Below are 24,328 nucleotides of genomic sequence, written 5' to 3' on the forward strand. Positions count from 1 at the left end.
GTCCCTCTTGTCATTTAACATTAGATTGGATCCACATTAGCAAGCACAGTTTTCTACCTTAATATTTACTAAAATATTCTGAAATTCCAGTTTCATGCATGTGAACCTCAATTGCAATTCACATGATGAGGGTGATCTGTATACTACCTGTGCAGCTGACACTTTGTTAGGGGCATAATAAGTGGTACCTGTAGCTAATATGGGTAAAGCTGACAGAGTTAAGAATACTGAGCCATAAGAGGGTCTAAACAGATTGTTCTCCGACAGGTAGCTGCCTCTGGATTGTGTTCAAACTGCCTAGCCTAGGCTCTCAATTTTCACATTGCAGGACATGAAAGGCAGACATCTAAACTCAGCAACCTGATTCTTAGCACATGAATTAGAAGTGTGTATTCTGAATACAATCAGTAGCAAAAAAACAACATAACTGGTTCTTGAAGAGGCTTTGGCTGAAATTTACCACCCACTATAACAAACTACATGTTGTTTTTTAACATCAGAAGCTGTGATGACTGAGACATCTTTCTCCTTCCCTCATAAGCCATTTTTCTTGAATGTTTTTCTCCTACTTTTGGTTATATGAAACACTCATCAGAGTTAAAAAACATTAATTCAAGCTCTTTACTAGTCTACCAGTAAAGAAAACTCTACAGCCGCCTCCTAAGGCATCTCTGAGATCCTACAAAGAGCAATTCAGTGTCTAAATTAAGAGACAGTCTCTCTCGGCTCACTGTAAGCCTTGGTGTCTCTGCAGAGGGATGGAGTGGTACCATGCCACATGGTAAGTTTCCCAAAGCAGGCCAGCAGGAGATGGTAGGAGCAGAAGTGCAACAGAAAAAGGTCCTGACCCCAGGCTTCGCAGCACTTCGCTTTCTTCAGAAGGCAAAGTCCTCTTCCCAGAATGCAGTGTAGGAAAAGCAGGAGCACTGGTGGGGGAGATGCTCATGGTTAGAGCACCCACGTGGGAAATGGGGGACCTGCAACGCTGGCCAGTCTCCTTCAGAGGGGACTTCAACCAGTAACTTTGTTTTCCTGGAAACTTAAGAGCCAGTATGGAAAGGCTGCTGGGTCACCCCACAGGAAACAGTACCACGAGCTCGAGAGAGAAAGCCAGAGAGAACCAGCCTTGTTCTCTGGTCTCTGTGGGAAAGCGGAAGCCCTGGGGTCTGATCACAATAACTGAAAAGACCAAGTAGCTTGTGACTGTTAATAAAAACATGATAGCTGGAAGCGATGGTAGCTGGCATGAGAAATGTGAGCTGGGGGTATCGGGGAGCATAGAGCAGATTGAGGTGATTACAGAGCTCCAGGAGCTGGAGTAGCAGGTGAGTTTTGGCTTCCTTGTGTTCCCAAGTGGTGATGGAGTACTGCTTTGCACAGCAAAAGGGTGTTAAAAGAAGCTGTGCCCCCATGGACAGTGAAAGCTGTGTTTCCTCCCCCATCCTGAAGCTTAAGAAAGGTCTATAAGCTCTTTCACACCACATCAGCAGCTTGCATCGTGTGGTGGTTTGGGAATAAAACAAATCGTGATGAGCCTTTACTCCAGTCATTCTCCACGGTTTATGAAAAAAGAGGGAAACACAACCCTAAATCAGTAAGTCTACACAAACTAGATTCCGACCCAAATTACGAATTTTGCTTCCTTTCTTGAAAACTACCTTTTCCCTAAATTGTATGCATAGATCTCTGGATTAAAAAGAGATTTAAATAAGTGTAGGTAGTAGGGCAAATCTGTGGCTTCCCTATTACAGAGGAATAAGGTATCATAAAACACCTCCCACTCGCCTGCTGGGAGAACAAGAATACGTGAGGCAATTTTCCCCTTTCCCATGCATGTGGGCAGAGGGTGGGTTGGCAAGGGGAAAAAATAGGAGAAAAACTGATTGATATGCTACTGAAAAGGCAAGGTAGACTAAACACAACCAAAAAAAGCATTAGACCAAAGGTAAAGATAGCCGAGTCTGCCCAGTGTCTAATAGGAAGAACAGAAATAATCCATTGGATAATTATTATTAGGTAGTTACCAGAAGCTTTATGTAGAACTTGAGTTTGTTAAATAAAACCAAAAACCCCATCTATTTAAGAATGATAAATGAGTTAAAAAATATTTGTTTATCCAGCCACTCCAAAAATAAAAACTTGTAATAAGCAATATATCACATGGATAAAACTACTCCAACAAAATTCTTTAAAAATAATTTTGGTGTCCAAAATTAATGTTCATTTGAGTAAAGTACTATATGGTAACACCAATGTTAGGCAGGATTTGTGTTGACTGATTTATGCCATCTGTTCACGACTCAGATGTCACTTGCTCTAGCTTTCAAATAAGGAAAACAAAAGCAAAACTTGCTCTTCCCAATCTCGATTAAGGTATTTAGTGAACTTAGTCAAATTTTCCACATGTACTGAATTGTTTCTTTGAAAAATAGCACTGATACCTTAATGTTCAGCTACACTTAAGCAAAAAGCACACTCTGCAACATATCGATGTTTTAAAGAGAAGGAAGGAATAAGTATTGTAATTAGCAATTGTTTTGCTAACAGCTAGAAATGTACATCCAACTCTGTAGACTTGTTGGAATATAAACTGCTTTTCTCCCTACATCTGGTATCCATAAAAGAAGGGACCTAGCAACCAAACTTTACATATAGCATTTTAAAGAGGCAGTACACAGTAAATTACTCCCCTCTTTAAATAATACGGGAGCCTTTTCCTGAAACAAGTAAATAGAATTAATGGACCAGCGCTTATTCAAAGTGTGAACTAATTTAGCGATAAAACTGCTGTAGATTTTCGTTTTGCTGACAGCAGTTTGAGTCTGGGACTGTCGACAATCACAATTTGCAGACAAAATTCCCTTCTGGCTCAATTCCTTTGATTTCATTTAATTCCTCTGATTCCATTCGAACCGTTTCTTCCGAGAAAAGCCTGCTGCCCTCCCAGCCTTTCCCTCACCGGTGGCCGGGGCGGGGGGGCGGGGGGAAACCATCCGTTACCGCATCCCGTACAGGGCACTTCCGTCCTGCTCGGTGCCCTTCTCACCGCCCAAGGGAAGAGCCCAGCGGTCCGGACGCCCCGGCCTCTTCCCCATCACTCCCGGGGCTCGGCAGGGTCCCGGGGGCAGCGCTGCGGGGCCCGGCCCGCCAAGCCCGCCGCGGCCGCTAGGGGGCAGCAGGGGGCGCAGCAGCGGCGGCGGCGGCGGGAGCGGGGGGCCGGGCCGGGGCGGGAAGGTGTCGGGGGTGTTGTTTGGGCGGCCCGGCTCCGGTGGGCGTCTCGCCCGCTGCCGGTATCGAGGTATCCCCGTCAAGACCAAGGAGCGGGTGTCCTGGGAGGAGGGGAGCCGCGGGAGCGGTGGGCAGGGGAAGACGGCTGCGAGGTCGGCAGCGGGCAGCGTTTCCCGGCCGCTCTTTCTCGGTGGGTTCCGGCCTTGGGAAGCCAAACGGGAGGCAAACGTCTGCCTGGCCAGGAAGAGCCCGGGCAGTCGGTAACGGCGCTGCGCGGGGATGCACGCCCAGTCCTGCCGTCGCCGCGCTACTTGCTGTTTCTGCAAGAAAGAACTCTCACTATCAAACAGTAATCGCTTAAATGCTTCCCATCTGGCAATGCTGCCGGAGTAGTTAGTTGTTCGGTGGTGTTAGGTCACGGGCCAGGAAGCTCTCAAGAGTGGTGAGGCCAACACAAAACTCCTGAGGGTCCTGGTCTGGGGAAGGACCAAGGTCTGCACCGGGGATGGCATCACCCCGCGGCCCCACTGATCCGTGAGCCACTGGCCTGCACCTGGCCTCCAGGAAAGCACCAGCAGATGCCACGGCCAACGTGAGCCCAGAGTGTGTTTTCACGGGGCAACCACGTACTGAGTTCCATTACGAGGAGGATGGCCAACGGAGTGAGGGAAGTTACTGTTCCCCTTCTTGCATTGGTAGGCAGGAGTTGACATATGACATTCAGTATCAGGGCCCCCCAGTTACAGGAGAAACTAGTCCAGTAATGGCTGACTGAGATGGTCAGGGCCTAAAACACACCTTGCAAAAAAAGGGATTGAGGGACTGGGCTTTTATGGTCTTAGGAAGAGGAGGCTAAGAAGGGACCTAGTGGTGGCTTGTAACTACTTGAAGGACCATTATGAAGATGACAATGGTGCCAGATGGTTTAAAGAGTGGGCAAGGAAAAAAGTCAGGAGGGTTCTTCAAGACTAGAAGTTTCCAGCGACATCAAGGAGTCTGTCCTTGGGGGGTTTCAGACATCAAAGCTGACCTGGGAGTGGGATAGCAGTCCTGTTTCAAATAGAAGATTGGACTCGATTAGTGACTCCATGATTTGTATGCTTGTCAATTTTGCAAGTTCTGGCTATCTACATAAGTTAAGAATATATAGAAAAGCAGAAAAATATACTGTAATTTACCAATAAGTTCTTGTACTTTTGTTGTACAAAGTATACACTACAACACATGGTTTATTACTGTTGCACATTACTGCTATATGTCCCACCATTTATAAATGCATTTATAGCTGAGTGAATGAGATTAAGCATTCATTTGTTTCTATGGTGGAAGAAAATTCCTTTGGGATAAACCTTAACGCAGAAGTTATTGGCTTATAAGCATCCCTGTCCTGCAACTACTTATGAAATAAATTAGTTGACCTATTTTTAATCTCTTGCCTCAATAGGTATAGGTAGGGTTTTTAAAGCACTTTAAATCTTAATATTGAAAAGACCATAACTTTGCCTTAGACACCACATGCTGTTGAACGATAATAATTCTGTGAAGCAGGTGTTGTGTTATGCCTCCTGGTTGCAAGATGTAGATCTCTGAATATATACTAGGAGTAATCAAATAGTAAATCTGAATCTAGACAACGCAGAAATTTTACCTCAGTATCACCATGAACCAGCACTACTGATGAGAACCGTAACTACTAACTCCTGACTACAGAGCCTAATTTATCAAGATGCCGTATAAACCACAAAATTAATTGAATTTGTGATAATACACTTGACTATATTCAAGTGGCCTCATGTTTAAGACATGAGTCTTAAACAACAAAAAGTGAAACTAGCAAATTCCAGTTTAGTCCTGAAAGGTGTGTTTTTTCATACTTTTCATCTTATGAAGCAAAATTGGGTTTCAGTCTTCTCAGAAACTGTAGCTTAAAGTTGAAATTTGAAGCATTACTGTCTGCACCTACAATGAAAAATATTCAGCTGGAGTCTTTAGGAAGGAAAGAAAGGGTAAGCAGCTGAAATCTCCTTACATTTTTGCAAATTGTGTTGTAACGGTGACAGTTAAGAACGTAGGGTGTTTTTATCAAATTGTTACTGATTGATAAGTAATGGTCAATACATAAAAAGAGCATCCCGGGTTTGCTGCATTTTAGCCAAGGAAAAGGAATGCTTTTTTGTAAGGTCCAAAATTGTGAGAGTTCATGATTGAAGTAACAAAGATTTGATCTGAAAGGTTATCTCTCTGTGATTCAACAGTCATGGACTAAACATACACTTCAAGGTGTTAATAAAAAAAAACACTTTATAAATTAAATCTACAAATCAGAATATCTTTTTTCTTATTCTTCAAAAAGCTCATCTACATAAGTGACTTAACACAGCTTACAATATTTGTTTCTTCATCAAAATACATGCTGAAATTTTTTGGGAGATTAGCATCTCTGTGTCAATTGAAATGACTGGAAGTAAAAACGAAATGCTACATTGGACCTCATGCTAAATGTTTACTACATTCTACATCATCTCCATGCTCTGAGCCCTCAGCTGATTTCCGTCAGGAGTGCTATGGCTTAGTCTGTTAACTTCACCCACGGAAGATCATGAATATCAAGTTTTCCTTAGGAAGCAGATACTACCTACACAAGCTTCTTTTTCAATATGTAAGATAACTTAGCAAGAAACATGTACTAACACAATTCTAAGAGGTGAAGAATGGCCTAAGGGAATTCCTTACCTATGGATATGATGGCAATCCTCGACCCTCTCTGAAAGCAAAGTGGTAATAGAAAAAAGTAGTGTGTTTGAATGACATTTTTCTTCACCTTAATGACCTTAATACTGTTCTACAGCCTGTACCGAAGCATAAAACAATGCATGCAGATTTTATTCAAGCACTATTAGGGTGTTATGTATTTTTGAGGAAAGATAAAACCTTTCATGCCGACAACATGAATGGAGATATATGGGAATATCTGAGAGCACAGGGAAGCATCAGAGAATGACAGACGGTGGAAGGGTTGTGGTCCCATCCACACAGCCTCTGCAGTGAGCCAAGGGGCCGCTTTTCCTTTGCACATGGTGGGGTCCATCCCCCTCAAAACTTTAGAAGCCTTGGTAAAAATTTCTATCAGTCTAACTTCCCTCTTGAGCTAAGTGTAGAGAGTGCACATGCTAGCATCAAGCCTGGCACAGCAACACACAGGAATGAGATATAAACACCAGAGCGGGTGAGTACTGTCCTCCACGGGGATTTCACCAGCTGTTTCCAGTGTCAGAGAGACAGACATACAGCAGCTCAAACTAAACATGAAGAAGGGGCCATAGGAAAAAGTTATCAAGCCCTTTTTTTATGTTTTGCAACATAAAACAATGGAATCTTCTAATTTTGTTAGTGTTGTGATAATGAATAACCAACCAGTACTGCTTGTGCTTTGTACAGATTTCTTTTATCAAACCTCTGGTGTGGATATGCATTTGCATGCATGCACAAGTAGACTACAGAGTGTTCTGCTAAGAGCCATATAGGGTTACACCTCAAAAATTAGTGCTGCCAGTAGAATGAACTATCTCCAAAACTGTGTCTGGCTTTGTTTCAAGAAGAAACTGTTTTGTTTTTTTTTCCAGAAGAAAGCCCATAAATGAGCTAACATTTACATTGTGTGAATAATGAGATGAGGGCTCAGGAGTGAACTGAGGAGGTATGCCATTTGATACTATAGACGTATGTTTTGAGATTTAAAGATTTCCACACATGTCCAAAACCAAATTTAAATGTTTAAAGTTTTATATGACTTATTTTTTTTCAGCTTTTCAAAATGGTAAGTAAATACCAATACATGAATGAGCAAGTCAACACAAAACTTTTATAATGGCAAGCAGAGTTGAGCACTTCTGGTGTTAAACACAGCTGACCTGTAAGTAGCCTTAGACAGGTGCTTTTAATGACATTTGGACAGAGATCTCTTTCCCAGTTACACCAAATGTCAATTTTGCTATTAATAATGCTGGATTCTACTTTTTTATATATATATGAGAGTGTGTTTTTGAGGAAAGTCTATAAACAGTGGTTTTATTTTAGAAATGTTTCAGTGATTACTTACTAATTGCAACATCCAGTCATAAATTAAACTTTGAACAGCTTTCTGATAATCAAAGGGTTATTCACGTTTCAGAATGTGTCAAAGGCCTTATATTTAAAGTTTAAGAAACAAATACCACTTTACAGGTTTACTAAAAGACAATATATACACATAAAGATGGAAGAAATTAGATTTGATGAGAAGTATATTGTTGGATCTCTTAATATAGAAAGAATACAAATAATTTTTAAATGGTAGACATAATTTTACAGACTGCACTATGTATTAAGACAGGAAAGCAGTTCTTATGAAAATTAACCAAAGAGTCCTTATGCATTATGTGGACAAAGTGGTAATTAAGAAAGGAATTTTAGAAAAAGACATATTTGGAGACACTATTTCAGCTAAATTTAACATTGCATTGTTAACTGTGTAAATAAAACAAAGCTAATACCCTCGCTTTATCCCAGATGCACAGAGAGCGTGATTACACTCCATACATTATATTCATTACTTTCAAAACAGCTGGAAATAGTACCAGCTCATATTGCTTTTTAAAATTAAAACTGGAAGACAAACTGCTCTTTCCATTAATAGATTGCTTTGAATGTTAAATTAATCTCTGAATTAATAAATTCAGGTTTCATTTGAAACCTTTATAAAGGTTTCAAGTTTTTTACACTTAAAACTTTCAGGTATACACAACCAATGAAGCTTTGCTCCATAGTGATTTTTAGGGTAAAATTTCTCCCAGCAGATTTTAGGCATCAGTTTTGTAAACAATTGCATCTGAGCTAGTCATTCTAGGCTCTCCTTGTAATCAAATGAAAGAACTTTTGGGGTACAATTCATCTTCAGGTTTCTTTATTAATGTGTGATAAACTACACCAAAGAATCACCTGTTTCTTTCAACTGATTGCAAAAGAAATATCTGGCATACATCCTACCCTTTGTCACCCAGCCATCCTTTAGAGCATTGCCTTGTGTTCAAACATAATCAGTAGATTTTGTCTACATTCCTAGAAAGCTAGATTTATTGAATTATATATTTTGACATGCAGCAGTTTCACCATCATTTGAGTTAATTATCTATTTGAGCCTAAATTACTGTGAAAATACACCAGCATTAATTTTATCTACAGTACCTTGGATTACTGAATATTACCTTTTTTTATTTGGCTTGGATTTTTAATTCCTCCGTGATTTTCAACAGTTGTTCTGAAATATTTACAGATACTGTAAAGTCATTTCTATGGGTGCCTGTATGTCTCAAATGGAAATCTTCATCATTTCAAGAGAATGAATGCATACATGAAAACAAAAATTTATACAGAAATAGCTGAACAGGAAGATCTGCGCATGTAACTGGACTGTGCTATATGAACTAGCATTTAAGTGTGTGTTGTACTAAATAAGTTTGGGAAGGACATGTGTAACAAGAGCATGTTCCAAAGCTGCGTTTACCCGGGGCTCCTTTGTGCTTGGAAGACATCATCATTATCTTAAAAACATACATATAAGAACAGTACAGCACTCACAGTCTGTAATTTTAAGGTATGTCTGATTAGTATTACTGAAAGATATATCAGTTCACAGAAATTTATCTCATAACTTCATCTTGTAGGTAAAGCTAGAAAATATGAGTAAAGCTATCGCAGAATGTTAAGGTAAAGAAGGGTTATACATATTTATGAGAGCTTTTGTGAATAGTCAGCATCAACTTGTACATCAGTGAAATACAATTCCTTGTAGAAAAAGAAGCCTGAAAATTAAAAATGTAACAGATTTCATTTTGTGTAAATGTGAAGTTGTATTAAGGCATCTACTTCACCAAAACCTAAAAAAAAAAAACCCAAACAACCCTAGTAAAATGCTTATTGACTTAAAAAAAAAAAAAAAAAAAAAAAAAAAAAAAAAAAGTGGTTAATGTCATGTCACTTTCTAACGCAACTAATTTGAAACAGATCCTATAGACCTATTTCCATGTTTCTACAGCAGTATGGAGGGAAGAGAGAAATCTTCAGTAAAGTAAATCTAACTTTACAGATTAAACATCCTTTGGCCTGAGGACTAGGGAAACTCTCAGAAGCAGTTGGACTAGATGGCCATTGTAGGTCCCTTCCAACTGAAATTATCCTATCCTAGCCTAGCCTATCCTATCCTATCCTAGCCTAGCCTATTCTCACATTATTCCCTTTTCTACTGTCTTCTCACTGCTGTTTCCATGTCTGAAATTCTGACTGCATTGTCTTGCTCTGCTCTTCTGATTTATCCATTTTAACTCAGAATTATTTCAACAAAATCTCAAGCCCAGGATTCCAGGCACAAAATGTTCAGATAAGCGTTTATCTTTTCAATGATTTTTTCTGGCCCTTCAAATTTTTAAGAGTCTCACTACTCATGTTCAGCTATCCGCTAATCAGTATGAGAAGCCATTTCAGTCTTTGTTTAACAATACATCCATTCTGTTAATATTTTCCCTGGTGGAAAAACCTGGAATATTGGGTGATTATAGACTGAAATCTGCTATAAAAATAGTCATAGCAGGCGTGGAGTCATCCCTCAGATGTCAGTCTGAAACAATGATTAATACATTATTAATATTTTCATAGATAAATAAATCTATCTTCTCGAGGCTGAACCTTTAATTTCCCACCCTTGCAGCATTAAAATTTTCAGTAGCACTGTCATCTTCAGGTGACATCTTTATCAAAATATTGCCAATAGAAACTTTCAAAAAACTATTATTTAACTTACTAGCTTTCCTATTTTTAGAAAGTAAAATTATAGAACTGACAAAGTATGTGCAGCGACTGTTGCTATGTCTGTTTGGAAAAGTCATTTCATTTTGGCTGGCTTTGCACCCACTTAATTCACTTACCCTAAAATTTCTGCCTTTCTTAAACAAATTATTATCCAGAAACCAAAACCTACATGGATCGATTTTACTCCACTTCAGACAGCCTGAAATTTACACAGTGGCACTAGTAAATAGTTTTGCCTGAAGAACTGACAGCCTAGTATCGTATGTATCTGTTAAGATGCTTGAACACGTTAGAGAAATTATCATGTGTATGACATTACAGGCAAAACTTTGCCAACCAAAACTGAATTCCTGTTGAGTTATTTGTTAGCTTTTCCTTTCCAATGAGTAAAAGAGAGATCCCAGATATTATAGATTGAAAAAGCTACTGAATCCCTATATAAACGTTGAGTAAGATGAAATCCTGCTTTGTGAGTTAGAATCTCAGTGGCAGCTCATCTGAACCAGATTCTTTAGGAACCTATGATGAGCTAAAACTCTTTATTCTTGGTTTCAAAAATTGTGATACTGAAAATACAGTGTTGAAAACATAGATCCACTTCCAAACATGTCTGTTCTTCTGTGTATTTCATTACCTTTTTCCTATGGTATAGAATTTGATGAATGCAGCCACTTGTGAATACTTTAAAATACTTTATGTATTTGGTAACATACAATGGCTAAGACAAGTAACATGTTGTACGTCATTAACAAAAGTAGTTGATTATTCTCAATATCTTAAGAATATAGTTAACTGTAATGTAGCGTAATTTAATATGTGGGTTTTTTTCTTAATGCCACTAATTAATAAATTGGTCTTTTTTATATGTTTTAAGTGGGACTTTCTACATAACTCCATTGCAGTTCTTTTCTGTTAGTTTTATATTGGAAATAGTGATTCTATATAAAGGGTTGCTGTTTCCCTCTGTTTTGTTCTAGCATGCCTTTGGAAGAAAGAGATTGAGTAAAAAACAGACTTGGAAGGAACCCTAAAATATTCAGGCAGGAAGTGGATGGTATTGATATTTTTTAGCTCTACTTCTCAGGTCCTAGTATGGAGAAGTTCTATTACACAACAGATACAAATGCTGTAATAATTTAAGGACATTAAGGAACCAGAATTGTTAAAAATGCTACCCCCTGAATCAAGTCTGGACCCTGCTGCTGTGTCTGTACTACTAATAAACAGGCTGAGTGCATATAGCAAATGCTGAAGTGCTACCAGCATGTGGTCTCCTGTACAAGGTGATGTGCTAGCACATAAGCTCCTATGCCTCTCGGTCCTTGCTGACAGGCTCTGTAAGACACTGTTTAGGTGCTGTCTAGGAAATTGCACTGCACGGAGACTGTTCTCTGCTAGGCAATATACAAGAGCCCGTCTTGTGTGGGAATGAGAAATTACTTTAGCTTTATGGATGTGTTTGCCACTGCCATCAGGACCAGTAGACCAGCCCTTGTTCTTTTTATTTATTCATATAGACATAGCCTCAGGGTTTGCCCAAGAGGATTGGTAGCCAGAGGATAACCAATTAAAGAGCACCGCTTTAATGGGAGTGCTTGTGACCTGTTTGTTATCTGAGATTCTGCTTAAGATTTCAGACAAGCCTAAAGGAGCAAACAAGTTTGTCCTAGGAAAGGAGGGTAAACTGCTCAGTGAAAGAATAGGAAACAAAGTTATAAAAGCCATTATACGGAAAAAAAAGTAAAAGGCAAATTTAGAATATGTCTTAAAATAACTCCTTAAAGTCTGCTCATGGTTGCCCATAAGGATTTCCTAATGTGTATGTTAGTCATAAAAAACTGAGGAAACAATTCAGCTACAGCCCATCCCAGAGTATTGCCTTTTGGAATCAGTTCCAAGCTTCCCCAGGGATGGGAAAACACTACCATTTCTCCCAAGCTTCCACAGTGCTGCAGCCCTGAGCAATTTTATTTCCCTTTGGTACAAATGTATCCTTTCTTTCTTTTTTTTTTTTTTTCACCTGTTATTCTCAGCCTGACTTATCCTGCTGTTCAGAGCAAATTCATCAACTAGACCTCATCCTGCTTTCAGTGAGGTTGGTTGATTCCTACTGTATTATTTATTTGCACGTTGCTTCCAGCTTAAATGACCTTCTAGTTAACAAGATGTTTTCAAAACTCCTATGTTTTATGAATGTACCTAAAGAAGTATTTATATATATGTGCGTGTATGTGTGTGTGTATACACACACTCCCCAAACTGACATTCTTCAAGTTTTTAAGTCTTCACAGCCTAAACTACGAAGAAGGTTTGCCAAGCAAGGGCCTTCTTGGATATACCACAGCTTCTTCTCTACTCATTCAAAGGGCTCTAATTGCTGTCATCCAATTAGGAAGCAGTTGGATTATACACTTGGATCCACGGGCTGGGAAATGTTTCTAGGTTCCTCAATTTAGACAAGTCCTTAATGTTCATAATACAAATTATATTAATAATATGGGTGAAAAATTGGACTTTCTAGAATGTTTTGTCTCCTCCTGCATGCCTTTTGTCATTTTTTGATCTTCTGCCATTGTGGTTACAGATGGTAAAAAATGACTGTATAAATATTAATTTTAATACTAAATATTAAACTTTAATAGCTCTAATGATGTTAAGGGTCTTCACTGAGCAGCAGGACTGATGAAATCTGGAAGAGAAATCTGTTCATCTTTGTTAGACACACCTAAATGCCCTGAGTTTGTTGAAGCAATCTTTCTAAAACAAGTGCTTAAGTTTCCTGGATAGTCAATAGTAAGAGTTTGTTTCACGTAAAGACAAGAGGGTAATTCTGCCTGCTTCATTTTAACAAGCAAAGTTAAGCTGATTAGGTTTCCTTATGGTATCTTCAAACAAAACCTCACCTTGCTCATTGATTGTACAAGGAACTCAGGTGTCCTGAGAGCAGTTCAGTACTTACAGGATGGGATTAATCATACCTAATTTAAACTGTTCAAAAGCTGATTGTCTAGTCTAAGCTTATTGCTTACATTTCAACTATGACCAACAGCAGAGGTAAGTCTTTCTGAGGATAATTCATCTCATCCTCTGGAGATACCCGTTAGCTCCACTGACTATGGATACCCTACTGTGAAATAAAAGATCATCGGGAAATGAGCTCAAACACTGGATACCTACTTATTCACATTACTTAATCCTTTACCATTTTCGTGGAAGTGCCTTGGCTTGTTACAAGCCAAATCCACTGTATAAGATGCAGATGCAATTAATGATATTAAAGTTGTTCAGTAAGCACCAGAATCAATTAAAATCTGAAGGAGAACTCTGTCCATCTTTCTTAGATACTAATTGTCTTGTGTTTGTAGAAGCAGTCCTTCTCAAACAAGTACATAGGTTCCCTGGAGAGCCAACAGTGTTGTTGGTCACATCTGTTCAGTGCTATTCACTTTCAGGGCCAGGGGCTTTTCACTAGTCCTGTTTCATTCAGCACTACAGACATAGGCTATATGACTAGTTTCAGGGTAAATAACTTTCAGATGGCCAGTGCTAGTGGTATAACTCTTACCTAAGCTGTAGGTGGAAATAAAATAGCTAAGTCGGGTAATTTAAATTCTCTTACTGACAAGTTTGTAGCTGGCAGTGGATTTGAAGCCCTTACCAAAGCTGTTGGTTTGGTTTGGTTTGGTTTGGTTTGGTTTGGTTTGGTTTGGTTTGGTTTTTTCTCCAGTGGTACATACATCTCAAATCGTACACCTCTCCCATCTGCAGTCCCTGGCTTTTATGATGGGCTGAGTTCATGCTGAAGCCTTTCTTTTATTTAGATTAATATGTTCTTCTCTTCCCAAGTACCTGTTTTTATGAAAATTATAAGAACTTACATATTGTTGATACTTCCATCTCTTTGTCAGAAGTGACTGACATTAAGCAGTAAATGACTGAAATTAAGTCAGTAGCATATACACTACCATACCCACACAGTGAATGTTGCCACAGGAGTCTTAGTTTCTCAGGGGATCATCTCAGAATTTTACTAATAATCAGTAAAGGCAATGGCAATGTAACGTACTTCTAAGTATTGCAGCTGTTTTATTGTGATGATATAAATACCCTTGTTGGTTTTGTAAACTTTAAAAAGTGTTATAGATGTAACTATTAAGTGACAGTAGTCAAGAACCTATGTCCTTTTGTTGGGAATGATGACTTTCTTTCTGGCATTATCTCTTTTTTCATAGCCGGTTTCACATACTTGTGAAGAAGTAAGTGTTCATTCAGGATGCCTCCAGCATTTCTGAGAATGCAGGCACAGTTGACCTGATAATAGTTTATTATCGCATACCATGCTCGCTTACTTACACTAGTATTTTAATAAACAGGATTTATTAGGAAAGAATTGAAGAAGGAAAAATATTGGAATAATAAAGCATGTTAAACATACAGAAAGGTATCAGACATCGTATAATAAAATTTTCCAGAAGTTATCATCATCAACTTCCACCCTTACAGTCACAGGACTGGTCATTCTGAAGGTTTTCTACATGTATTGACTTAGGTTTAGTGTTCACAAACTATTACAAGTCAGAACGCAACAGGGTGATAATAGACTCAAACAGCAGTAAATTTTTTCCAAGAGCTACAGCAAAATGAAAGCTTCATGGTTATAGTTGTTTCACGTATCAGAAAACACACAAAAGCCCTGAAATGTGCTTTTCTCCTGGCTTATCATGCTGTGAGGTTACTGACTCTCTTTGAGACCTTTCAACTTCAGCTAGTGTCATTTATACCATTTCATAAGTCCGAAGACCAAAAATGTTGTAACCAGCTGGAAGCAGCAATACCCCAACGTAAACAGAATGGAAAAGTATTTTTTTGTTTCTGTTCCTTCCCATAAAACATAAAAAAAAAAAAATGTCTAACCCAATTCATTTTAAATTCTCTTACCTACAGTTTCATGGTTTCTTCTATGCTGTCCTTTATGTCTGGAGAAAATGAATATTTAACACTGAAATATTTCTTTAAAACAAACTTTTATGCCTTTCAGCAGAAATCCACGTTATAATCAAATTTATAATGAGATGCACACCAATTTTAAACTTGGTCTTTAAACCGGACAGCTGGGAAATTTTCTATTTGGACTGCATTATCTGCCTAATTGAACTGCTTTCTGAGCGATGCAGATTGTGGTGAAAGGTGCCCTCTAGCAACATGGCATTTCTAATTGACTCATCTGAACTGTAGCATTATTGCTGTCTTTCATTTGATTGGGTCATGGCGAGTACATCATGATGCTTATGATCTTTAGGGAGGGTGGATCACCTTCCTAAATTTAGGATGTTATGAATTATGGGCTACAAAAGTGTCATTTACATACAAACAACCAACAGAATTTCTTCCTGACATGGTCTGTTACTACAAAGACATTAGAGATTCTATTTTATGTCACATGTGCAAGCTGCCTGGAGACTATAATCAGGTTGAATGATCAGGTGGTATGGCAAATTTGGACTGTTGTATGGTAAATCGAGTCCACTGTCTTTGTATTCCACACTAATATTTCTCCTTACTAAGGAAATAAAATATTCTTTCTCTTCAATTTAAATTCAGTTCATCTAGAGAAGTGGGTATACAGTTGCACTAAACTCTTGTCAGTTATGCGTAAGCATCAGAATAGGATAAAACCTTGTAACTATGGGTTCTTATAAGCATTATTATACTGCATCTGCTCTTATTTCAGAGCCTTGAATAAAGATAGAATGAAGTCTGTGTCGCTAATGGTTTGTTGGTTTGTGGTTCATTTGCTACTTCTCCCTTTCCAAAATATTGCTTGCATATTTTGTAGACCATGATTATGCAGAAACAAAACCACAGATGTTTATATTACTGAGGTTTCCCTCTTCTAACTGCATACTCTTTTAAGCACACCCCATGAAAAATCCGTGTCTTATCCATTCATTTTGTAATCATGTTAGAGATCTAGAAGCAGCATTTTATGATTTTTTTGTGACTCTCCTCAATGTCTTTGCCTTCCATTTTTCATTTCTTTCTTTCCTTCATGTCTCCTCCTATCTCATTGGCATGTCTGACTGCTGGCAGCACACTGTCAAGTCATCCATCCTTTTCTGTTGCTGTGCTTCAGATTCATTGTACAACCACTGGAGTGACTATCCAGTGGCCAGACCTTGGCTTGATGTTCCTCACAATGTCAAACTAGTCCCAGTGGCACAGTCATACCAATGGCAGATACTTTGGAACAAATTCTTCAAAAATACAATATGAAGACATATGAAATTTGGTTTTGCCTTCCATCTAATCAAAATATTTCTGGAGGGAAAGGGGTTCGGGAAGGGTAACTAATGGGAGCCTAATTCCTGAGGATGGAATTAACATGGTCCAACTGTATCAGTCTACAGCTGTAGCTGGCCTATACTGCTCATCCGAGCTTGTCAGTGTGGAGATATAGGAACATCTAAGGTGCTCCATGCCAGTTATCCTAAACAGCTATCTCAGAAGACAGCAGTCATCCATTTGAAAGACCATGCATCACTGCCTATGAAGGGAACTAATTTATAATCCTAGTTACCTCTGCAACCTTAAAATGATGTTCTGCTTCAATAACTGGTGTGGGAAAAGCTAATTATTCCAACATATTCTGTAAGTCTTGTGAAAAAATGTAATGGGAAGGGATTTCAAGTTACAATGACAGCAAAAGGAAGCTTGCTTTATCAAATAATTTCAGAACTTGTGGATCTCTTACTGAGTTAAGAAAGCGTATTTCATCACTGTCCAGAAACTGGCTAGAGTGAGAATAATGATAGAGCAACTGCTATACTGACAAGAGGTTGTTGCATTATTCAAGGGGCTTGAGATAATACTGAACGTATTTAATCACACTTTTCTTGTAATTTATTGTTCACTAAGGACACAGCTGTACAGTCTTAAACATTTATATAAATATTGTTGTTCTTTCCATTAAAGCACTATTGTTCTCTTGAGTTTCAAAATAATCTTGAAATACATTTTTCTCTTTCTAGCCTGAACAGCAGAACTGAAAGAAATCAAAGGAAGTAGAAGTGAGGGCGAAAGGACAAGCTTGTAGGTACACATCTACCCTCATCTGATGTTAAGACTGCAGGTTAGTAACATGCCAAAATTTTCTAATACTGTCCATGATAATTAGAAAGAAAATATCTTCTTTTTATGACAATGAGGTTCCAAGCCCCTGACATTTTTTTTCAGTCTAAACAATTTCTACTAAGTTATGTCACATCACATCTCCACAATCATTCAAGTTACAAAGCTACATATTTTCTTGCTTTAAGTGGAGCTATTTGCTCACATCGACGTTCTCCACAACTGATCACAAAAATAAAGTAGGGCACCAGAGGATCATTATTTCTGCCTTGGCTTTTTTCTGGTAACATACCTTGAGCCTTTTTATCTTCTTTCTACAGAAACATCCTGTCTGTGTAGTCCTAGACTGAAACTGTGAAGGTATACTTTGACACAATTCAATATTCTTCTTCAAACTTTTAAAGCAGTACAGTTTTCTCACTTCAGTTTGAAGCTCTTCAAAATTCTTCTATAAGCAGACAGTAAGTACACTGATATAGCAGTAATAATCCTGTTGTTTCAAACTAATAATCCCGTTGTTTCAAACTCTAGAGACATAAAATCTGACAAAAGATTGAGTGAAATGGGAATGTAGACACTAAGGAACTTGGAAGTTGTATCATATTTAGTCAGAATTCAGATCAAATGTAGTATATTATACACCAAAGCATAAAAGGGTCTTGTTCAATAGGTGTCTGGGAGGAGTTTGAAGATCCATGATATATCAGTTATTGTGAATGCCTACATACAGTGTTAACCTTTTGGGAACAAAATGTGATCAAAGGTACTTGTGGCTTGCAGGGCTGAAAGCTACTTTTTTTAGATTAGATCTTGGTGGCTGATATGCAGATATAGGAATACATGCTATTTTGAGTGGAAAACAGAACAAAACGTCTTGCCAGAATGTAGTAAATATATCTGATGTAGTTTTAGGTATCTACAACATCTAAACTTGAGCTAGTCAGGGTAGATTTCCTTTATACTTAAATGAAAGGAAAAGGTACTTTTAGGAATTTTTTATGGACTTCAGGATATAAAAAGTCCACTCTAAAAGAAACTGTTCTTTACTGTGTAAAAAGGAAGACTAGAAGACTAGATCAAGTGTAGACACCTACAGTTTACATATGTGTACTCAATAGTGTGAATCCCAGCAACAGTGTCAGAGCCAACTTCACCTGTGGCCAACAAAGGTCTTGACTTATATTGGCTGACCACCTGATAGTAACTAAACACTGGAATTGTTTCTCAGTTAGTGACTGATGAGCAAATGGGTTTACTTTCACATTAACTCTTTGGTTATTTTTTGGTGCAGGAAACAATTAACAGTTTGGTTGGTTGGTTGGTTCGTTGTTTTTTGTCTAGTTTGCAGTATGAGCACGGGTAGATAGTCTTTATTAAAAAACAACAAATCTGGCATGCATACAGCGAGTTATCTTCACAAGAATATTAGAAGGTAGAAATAAACCCTATAGATTTTTAGAGGAAACTTAAGATGAATTGTACAAAGGGTGGAAAAACATCACGACAAAAAAATACTGGAATTTACCAAAAATTCAGTATGTATTAATGGCAGCAAAAGGAATCATTCTGTAAAAAACACAGACTATAGTACTTCCCAATTTGTGCAGTAGGATAAAAAATTGGCAGTATAGAATTTATTGAATATTCAGGATCCACATCCAAAAAGTAACTTTACGTCTATTCATATCTTCACTGTTAAATGTAAGAAATTGAATGTACTCAGCTGGGCTCCCTTGGTGTCAATCTGAAGGACCTATGCTCCCATGAACAAACTAAACTGTCTTGTATTCTGAGGGGACATTTTGACAAGAGAAGTAGAAGTATCTCATACCAGCACTGTTTGGTTACGTGATAGTTCTTTTCTTTTTTATTCTTTTTTTTTTTTTTTTTTTTTTTTTTTCCCTCTCCAGAAAGCTGAGTATTAGATTATTAGACTTAAGAACACAAGTGTCTCACTCTGGCTAGTCTCTCACCACTTAGTGGTCTAATAACTTAGTATTAGCAAAAGGCAGGAACCAGTAACCATATTGAATGCTAGAAATCATGATTGCAATGATTTCTGTTAAAAGTAATGTCATCCACGTTAAGTATTCTTCTGGCACATAGCTGTGGAGACACTTTCTTTATGAGTCTTAAATGGCTGTAGACAAGATAGGTGGCTAAATTATTTGCTCTGAACTTCAGCACTTCAGCTACAGGAACACATCTAGCAGCAAAATGAAGATGCATTTTTGGACTTCACCTTTATCTCTGATGGTGCTTGCAAGAACTCCATTTTATTATGTCTTGTTCCAAGCTGATAAAGACAGGATCTTCATGTTGGACATCCAGATTCCTTTCTGTGAAGCCTGGCCCTGAGAGGCCCCACATTGTCTTTTGTACCAAGCTAAAATGTAACATGCCAAAAGATTACATTAACATAATACATGATATGGATACTGATAACCAGCTCAACACTAACCATGCCAACACTGTGGGAAAGTAGTCATTATTAAGAGCCCTTCAGAATTGCAGCCTTGCTGTAGCCTGGAGAATTTAAGCCCTGGTGTACTGAGGCTGTGCAGTCCTACATGCTCTGCAGCTTTAAGGGTTAATTTATTTTGTTTGTCCACTTACTTATCCTCAAGTAGAGATGACTCTGGCACTCCTGTTTTCAGCTTCTGTTGAACAAATGTGAAGACAATACATGCTTTGTAAGTCCCATTCTGCAACTTAAATGCTAAATACAGACCACAATCTGTTTTGCCATCAGTTTTTACCACGTACTTTAATAATGATCACATCATACTAGATAAGGTAAATGTTGACTCATGCTTACATATCTAAACTAACATTTCAAATCATTAAATCAGTGTCAAACATCTATAAAAACAGATCAGATGTGCAATCACCTATTTACTTTCTAGTTGAGCTACCACTTGAAAATGAGAAAAAGTCTAGAGCATGTTTCTATTCCTTTTTTTGAAAATGGAGAAACATATACGCTTTGAGAGCATTTTTCCTCTGTCATCCACATGAATTCTTTCATGTCATTTCACTTGTATGTGGCCTTTACATTCTGTATTTATAACTGGATAAATAAACTCCATATTCTCAGGGTATAGCATTTGTCAGATCTTCTTTGGCAATAGTGGTAATTGTTTTCTGATTAATGTCAGTTAATAGCACACACCCCTTCATAAATAAAGAAATAGAAAGAGTTACATGGATGAAATAAGACCAAAATTTCCTCTCTACTTGAGCTGGCTGATGCTCAGGTATTGTTAATATGGCAAAAAGGAGACGGTCTCTAACCATTCCTGGTGTCATCCAACAGCAACTTAGAGAACTGCACACATTTTCATATTATATCAGCATAAATTATGTCTTCAGTTTCTCAGCTTTTCCTAGCTGAAGATACGAATCTTACTATTTGCCTTTCATTTTCATTGGATATCTTTGCACAAAAACAAGTTCTGGTTGCCAGTCAGAATACCTATTATTAACATAACTAATTTTGCTGCATAGGTTAACATTGTAAGGATCTATATGTAGCATCCATTATCTAATGGCATACAATGCTTGAAGTGCTTCAGAGTTATTTTTTTATTCTCTGTTCATTTCCAGCTAGGTATGTGTAAGGACAGAGCATTCAAGCAGGCTGTCCAGCATGTCTGGGAATTTCAGTCCTTAATGGCAGTCTCCAGTATCAGCAGCCTTCTCCTATTTTTCCATTTTTAGGGTTTATAAGTTTTTATCTATTATCAAATTAGATATGCATATCTACCTACCAATTAAATCAACATCTGTAAGAGACGAGACATCAATACCAAGTAAAAGATACACAAACACACAAAGATGAAACCAGTCAAAAACTGAAATTGTACTGAAAGCCCAAATTTAAAGTCAAAATACAGAATCAAAATACAGCCCCACCAAACCAAACTAAACCACTGATGCAAAGTAATAAGAAGTAATATTATTTTCTTATTTGTATTCAGTTTTACTGCATACAGGGCTTCAAGTTTTATTCTGCATCCGGAAGATCAAAACTTTTAAAAATGAAGGTTGAAATATCATAGGATTGAAGAGGCATCTAAAAAACTCTGACAAAAAATTGCCTCTATTTGGTAAGATATGGAATGAAATAATGAAATAGCACGCTATACACATTTAAAATTCAGCTCTACTTAGCAGCAATTCATAATTGGAGAACAGTTAATCCTCAAAACCATGGACTGAGAACACAGTGAATTCAGAGAAAAGCCATAAGTAAGATCATACAGCAACTTCCATACATTTCAAGGAAGATTATTACATAAAAGAAGACGCAGGAACAAGGACAGCAAATCTTACATGTGGGAAATTAAATATATATTTCAAAATTTAGTGCTGAAAACCTTGAAAACTACAGATTTGTTCATTCTAAAAAAATCAAGAATTTCAAAATAAACAAGATGAAGATACCAGGAAAGGTAGTGGCATCAACAAAAAGGGCTAAAGGTCTTGAGACAATAGATGCTTTTTGTTGATGTAAGGAAAGTTGACAAAAATAAAAGGACTATAATAGATAATTCTGTTTACCGACTCTTAAGGTCAGGAACTTGTTTTAACCTCCATGCTTGCAATGAACGTAGCACTTACTTGTTCTGCAGAAGATTTCTTATAAAACAATGGGGAAGCAGATGCTGGTTTTAAACTCAAGCAGAATATCAAGCCAGAATGTCAGAAAAATAGGCTGTTTGTAAAGGTCAAAACATTTGAATTAACAGGACAAAAATATATTTAACTATTTGAATATTAACTTCATTTACAGAAATTCATATCAATTTATATATGTAAAAGGAAAAAACCCACCGTTAGTACTTTCTAGACTATAATGACATTAAAGCCAACACTATCATAATATGATGTCTGGTATCTTTAAATCTGAACATATACATGTGCATACGCACATACATAATCTCCTGAGTAGACTATACTTTGGGATTTGTTTTCCATAAAGCTACAGCACAGCCATTTGAAAAAATTCCATCCATGTATCATCTTTTTTTCAGAGAAGAGCAGTAGAGATTAATGTCCTAGTGCATGTTAAAGTCTACTTTTGTTGTTAATTTTAATTGTATATATTTGTGTTAGAGACCCATGAATGCTGTCATTCTGGATCATTTGTCGCATCTAGCCCAGTCTATTTTCCTTCAATAGCTCACAACAGATGTTGTTACACCTTGTAACAGATGTTGTATTTCCTGTACATTAAAGTACAAGCGGTGCTGAAGCAATTGTCAAAACAGAAAGAGAAGGAAGAATCTGCCATTCCCAAAGAACATTTCTTGAGATCCACAGGTCAGGATAACAGCAAATGCCAAGAAAACTACTTAGCTTTCTGTTTCTCTTTACAACAGACTCTGTAGCTCATTTCTGGCTTGACATTCTCATCTTGGTGTCCTATCTGATCACCTCTGCTCTTCTAGTTATGTTGTCCCATAGTGTGGGATTTTTGATAGGATCATCCTTTCTCATTGTTTTATCACATTCTAACCAGAATTAAGGATTTACAAATGTAATGAAACTCATTGGAAAATCCAGTTCTGCTAAAGTTGGAAGTTTTGGGCTGGGTTTTTTGGAGTTTGGGGTTTTTGTTGGGTTTTGGTGGTTTTTTTTAAAAAAAAAAATAAATCTGCAATTAAGTGGGAAATTTCTAGAAGACAGATTTTAACATAGTTTTCCAAAGAGCTGTCTCCTCATTCCTCCTCTCCCCCCAAATCAGCATATTGGAAGTATGCATTTGTTCTGTAGTAATGAGAAGTTAATTTACAGTTTCTTCACTCCTTATTTGGAAAAATTCATATGAAGAGAGGAAACTATTTTTGGTCTAGGAACATATGGAAAGAAATGGGAGAAGGCATATCTCACATTAACCACTATCTTCTAAATCAGAATAAAGACAAAGATGTTAAAGATGAACTAACTGAACATCTTTGTATCTTTTGAAAGTACAGTTAAATATTGTGTTTCTCTCATTGTTCTCTCTAGTTCCCCTTATTATTGTGATTACATCTACAACATTCTTACTCTCTTCTGTTGCCTATGAAAGTTAATTCCTCAGTTTCATAGAGCATAAGGACTTGGGTTGTAATTCACTTTATATTGTCAATATCAGTTTGACTACACCCTTTTATACATTCTGCAAGGAATTTGTTTTTATCTTCAGTCTTGCATTTGTTGGATCAAGTTGCTAGCTACCATAAGGTGTCAAAAGTCTACTAAATTTATTCTATTGATAAATCTGTCCCACGGTTATCGGCCAGGAAAAGCTGTCGAGAAGAGTCAATATTATATTAAATATTTTGCTTTGTACTGGGATGTGGAAAAAGATAGAGTAGTGAAACTTTTTTTGGTAAAGCAGTGTCTTAAAATGGTTCAGATTACAAATTTCAAAAAAAAATCAGTAATTTGTACATACTGTACAAACTCATTATTTCGTATTGCTTATGCCTCTTATTCGCAAGAGTTTGAGCCTGAAGTTCTCGGTTCAGAGGTCCTAAAAACCCTTCTTCTTCATTGTGATAAAAAGTAAACCCTTTTGCAGCTGCCAAAATGGCATAGGTACATTTCAAAACTCCGTTCATCCTATATAAAATGCAAGAGTTTAAGTTCAGATTACTTCTAAGCTCTTAATATCACTTGTCTGCTCACCAGATAAACTTACTGGAGGAAGATGACTGGTGTCACTGACCAAAGCTGAAAGGATTTTGTAAAAATAGAAGGTATGGATAATTCTGCATTCATCAGAGAAAAATGAGACAATCTCTAAAGAAATATTCAGCTAACCACAACTGTCACTGCAGATTTCTTGACATCAATATAATTTTGTCAATAGCATATTTACACGTGCATTGTGAAAATAAATTTGTGTATTTTTCATTTGTACATTACATCAGAACATCATTTTCAGTCTTCAAGACTGAAAGACGCAATAAGATGTGCTGATCACCTCAGTGTGCAAATACAGCTATACGATAAATATTCTAAGTACATTTCTGAACTTCATAATAATGAAGTAAGATGCCGTGGTCAAAACGTTGTGCTTGGATTTCTGATTTATTCTTATTTGGGCACACAGGGAAGCAATGAGTGTATTTACACC

Source organism: Leptosomus discolor, chromosome 1, assembly GCF_034619465.1.
Source record: "Leptosomus discolor isolate bLepDis1 chromosome 1, bLepDis1.hap2, whole genome shotgun sequence".
Classification (NCBI taxonomy): Eukaryota; Metazoa; Chordata; class Aves; order Leptosomiformes; family Leptosomidae; genus Leptosomus; species Leptosomus discolor.